Source organism: Selaginella moellendorffii, unplaced genomic scaffold (assembly GCF_000143415.4).
Source record: "Selaginella moellendorffii unplaced genomic scaffold, v1.0 SELMOscaffold_85, whole genome shotgun sequence".
Taxonomy (NCBI): Eukaryota; Viridiplantae; Streptophyta; class Lycopodiopsida; order Selaginellales; family Selaginellaceae; genus Selaginella; species Selaginella moellendorffii.
Window position 1 is genome coordinate 59,439 of NW_003314346.1, and position 5,000 is coordinate 64,438.

Sequence of the window (5,000 nt, forward strand, 5' to 3'; positions counted from 1 at the left end):
CTACTAGCTTTTCATCTGTCAGCTCTAATTGTTGTGCATTTCTGAACAGGCGAGGAATTGCGTTCTTCTTCCAGCCACTGTCAATGTGGATGCAGAGAAGGGGGAGGAGCTCACCAGTTGGACTTTCGGGATAGAAGGCGAGGATCTGAGGCTGTACAACACAGATGGTGGGAGAAAAGAATGCATGGGGATCCTCATCCAAGTGACAGACACTCCATGCAGTTCCATGCAAGAATATGGACTGGCACTTGTGGTAGAGACAGCGTCTGCCTTCAAGATCCACCTTGCACATCCTAGCGGCTTCCCGGAGGGGGGCAGCGGCTATGAGGAATTCCTAGAGGGAGCTAGGGAGAGGTTGTCCAGGAGGCCCACAATTTCAAAGACGCTGCGGGTCTATGAAGATCACATGGAATCCACGGACCTCACCTACGGCGATGTTCAAAAACTATATTCCAACATTGAGCCGTTGAGAGTGACTCCAGTTCGCGAAGCAAAGGGGAAGGGGGTCGATCTGGAAACTACCTCAAAGCAGAAAAGGGTGGTCAAGCTCAAGCCGACGTCCGACTCTCCTGCTCCAAAAAAGAAGCTACTCAGTGATGCCATTGCCTCGGGTTCGAACACTACACCCACCAAAAAGAAGAGCCGCAAAGAGCAGAAAGAGCAAGAAGAGGCAGCAAAAATCGTCGCAGATAATAGTACTTGTTACTATTCCAACAATGTATATACAATCGACGTGAGCCGTATCGACATCCAAAGCAAATACAACCACAGGCTAGTATCTGATGAGTGGGTGGAGAAACTGAAGCAGAAGATGCTGGCAAGTCCAGTAACACCCGACATCGCAGACGTGATCCCCTACTACCGAACAATGAAGGGCGAGACGAGGTTTCCAGACTTGATCAATAGGAAGGTGTTGGACGATCAGAACATCCGGTTCTATGCCGTCTCCGGGCAGCATTCTAGCTTGGCGATGCAAGAGATAGTTGTGGATATTATGGTGGGCGAGGAGGTGAAGAAAGTCTTCAAGACAAGAGTTGTCCGCCTGATAAAAGGCAACTCGCCCCTCCGATCTATCATATACATCTCCCACGCGCAGAATGTCAAGCAAGAAACGTGCTACAAATCGGGTCTGCACGAGACATTGGCACGAACACGGAAGCTCTGGGTTCAACTGAAGAAGCCACAAAAACCAGGACAAGGACGTGCACTAGCAACTAGCGCCTGGCAGGTAAGCCTCGTTGCATGTGGCATAGCATGTGGCCTCACGCCATTTCCATTGCAGGAATTCTCAAGTCTTCTCTCGAAAACACTGGGGGTCAATGACACACTCAGCATCCATAACATTCTACTCGCGACAAAAGTTGTTTTTGACAAATGGGTAGATGTGCTGAGGAGGTACCATGACGGGGAGTTGCCAAACTCAATGGGTGTGGAGGACGGCCGGAAGCCCAATGATTTGAAGCTCAACGCCTTGCGTTTCTCGCGGTCTCTAGACGACGACGACCTTCTGACAGTGGCTAATGCTCTTCTACGTGGTGAGGTTGTCTTCAACAAGACCAAAATGACTCCCGGCCATATTGTGACATACGAGGACTTGTGCACGACTCTGAGAGCTCGTGCGCTATTGAAGGATTGGATCTTCGAGCAAGTGGCCGTGGAGAGGGTGAGCATCGACACCACGCAAGAGATGATGGAAGCGCTGGAGTTGTCAAATGAAGACATCGACGAGTACGTGAAGGGGGCCCCCAAGTTCATCGATCTGCTGCGGGATGCCACGAAAAGTAAAGCTGAGAAGTTGGATCAGTATCCAAATTTCATTAAGATTGATGTCGACCGCCGGCTTCAGAAACAGCTCGACCCCGCAGCAGAGGCCTATCGAGAACCTTACCGGGTATACTTGAATTCGGATGAGGATCAAAGGTGGAGGAGCATCGTTTCCCGCGGAGATGAGCAGGTCAAGAACATCTTTTGTGTGATGGACTTCACAAACGAGGAGATCACTCATGCAGACGAAGTCAGCTCCATCATTGACTTAATGGTGGGACTTGCAGAGGTGGAATCTTCAGTCCACTATATGATCTACGACTCCGAATCCTATCACAAGTTCTGGAAGGCCTTGAACGCGGTGAAGGCTCGGTTGAAAGGCAAGGAGATGCGGGAGATCCATGGGATAATGGCTAAGAAGAAGATACCGACGAATGTCCGCATCTTCACACTCGCCCTTGTTATTGGTCCTGCAGCAGAGTGGGACTGGAGTGACTTCCCAGCTTCGTTCGACAAGGCCAATCGAATTGATCTGAGGGAGGTCAATTTACCCGTGCCTGAGGAACTGAAGACGGCTATGGAGCTTTCGAATCCAAAGAAAGCTCCAGGTGCAGCATGGGAAATGCTCAGCTGGGTCTTCAACGCAATAGCGGGTGGGTCATCTGCTTCCGACTCCAAGGGCAAATGCGTTGTCGAGTACAACTGCGGCGGACTATTCTTTCGAGCCGCACTACTCAAGGGTGTCCCTTGTGTTGCGGTGACAAACTCCATTGAAGAGATGACTTCAATGGAGAATATAATTACAGTTGCCAAAGAAAAACAGTATCTTCTCTGCGAACCTGGTGAGTACACACTTTAAGTTTAAATGTTATCTCACAAGCTCTGTATGCAGGAGCGTGGCCACCCCCAGATGCTGAAACGGCGTTAACAGCTACTTTTGAAGATACCCATGTTGGGCCGAGCTCACAACCTGCACAAGGTAAGGTCACGTGAGGCCTCACGCCATTTTGATTATAGATCGTTGTGAATATTTAGACACGAGGACTGAAAAGCGCACTGGTGGCACATCGAAGAAGGACAAACAGAAAAGCAATAGGAAAAAAGGAGGTACAAATTATATTTGCAATGGCGTGTGGTCTCATGCCATTCCTTGCAGGAGAAACTTCTTCAAAGGCAAAACAGGCAAGCACCAGCCAAGCTCAAACTGACAGTGGTCATAAAAAGCGAAAGCACGTTGGACAGTCGTCGAGATCAGAGGCGTTTGATTCGAAAAGGAAGAAGGGCAACGAAAAGATGATAGGTAATGCCTCGCGGTTATGGCGTGTGTGCTCATGCCATTCATTGCAGATCAAGGGCTGAGTGAAAGCAGGCAGTCACCACCTCATGACTCAGATTCCTATGGCGGACTCCCCTTCCCCAATCTCAATGGAGAGGTACAATGGATGAGGGAAGCTTTTCAAGGCAGGGCCACGTTTTTCTCATCTCGTCGTCTTCGAAGGGTGCAAGAACGTGCAGAAACCATGTTAAGACAGTCGGGTGAGGATACGGTCCTAGGTCACGCACTAAAACAAGCTATGGATGTCTTGTATTTTGAGATGGAGACTCGGCCAGATGATTTTCCCAAGATGGTCCTGGAAGAACAAGCCATCCAGCCTGAGCAGCCTATGGAAGAAATGCAGGAGGGGGATGAGGAGCCAGAGAAAGATAATGAGCAAGAAGAGCAGAAGGACGAAGAGGAGGACAAAGAAGAGGAGGACAAAGAAGAGGAGGACAAAGAAGAGGAGGACGAAGAGGACTTGGATGGTCCTCACAATGGTGACGATCACAATAACGACGACGACGATGATGACGACGATGGCCAGCCTGAGGTGGCCAAAGAGCGGCGGAGGAAGGTCATACAAGACAAACCATCAGGTAAATAATAATACATCCATTCCTAACCTTTTACCATTTCTAACATTGTCCATGTAGGTCGCAGAGCAAATGGTAAGTAGAGATTATTCAGTTGAATTTACAAACTCTAGCCTTTAGTGTCGAGGAAGGATAGTGCCAAGCAAGGGTCGAAACGTATGTCCAATCCTTCAGAATCAGCAGTGCGCTCAAGTGATATCGGTCCTAGTTCCTCAATAGCAGTTGATGGTAAATACAGTATAGTCGATTCAATGTGCTAATGAGTTTGTTTTTAGTAGCACGGGAGGATACCATCTCAATCGAAGGGAGATATTTGGACATGCATATGGATCCGCCAGTGGACTCTACTTGGCTGCAAGAGTCATCAGAGCTGGTGGAGGCTACTATCCATATCAACGCCAAGCAAGCTGACCACGCTCCACTTGATGCTGCCCATACCACTGAGTCAATCTTGTCCATGTATCCAACTGACGGTGACCAGGCGCCATTGGACCCACATGAGGCCGCCCCAGCCACCGAGCCGGTCGTATCCTCATTTCCAATGGACTCAACGTGTGCCCAATCGTCTGACTACGCGCCGTTGGAACCTCCCTACACCGCCCCTGCTGCTTGTTCGGTCATGTCCACTTTGCCAACGGAGGCACCAGCTGAAATGGCGTGTGATCACACGCCATCGGAACCACCCCATGCCACTGTTGAGCCAGTTGTACCAGAGTCTACAGCTGAAATGGCATGTGCCCACACGCCATCGGATGCGATTGACCCCACATTGCAGAGGAGAGTATTTCCGCCCTTCACGTTTCCTCGACCAAAACCCTCTCAACGACCATCGGGAGCAACATTCGCTAATATTGTAGATGGTAAAATTGACTTGTACCATTTTTTATGCTGACGCATTTCATTTCAGAGTCACGGCGAAGGTACTGTATCGTTTTTGATCTGAACGATGTCCTTTTCTCCCATGAGCGTGGCTCGTCCTCGAATGTCATTGCACCCTCCAAAGCCTGCGGTCGCAAGTTGGTCAAAAGAGACAGATTCACATTAATCACACGGGAGAAACTGCGGGATCTAATAATGACCATGCGACACTTAAAACAGAGGGCCGGGTTCAATTTGCAATTGGGAGTTTGGACATCCATGATGCGCCACAATGCATTAACGTTGCTACAGATGATGCACGATCAGACGCGAGTAATATTACCATTTGACTTTCTCCTAACGCAGGAGGATTGCTTGACTATGGTCCATGTGAGGGGTAGCAAGCCCATCTTCGTCAAGCCAGAGGCTGTAGTGATGAACCGGACTGCTAGCTCAAGTGAAATCCT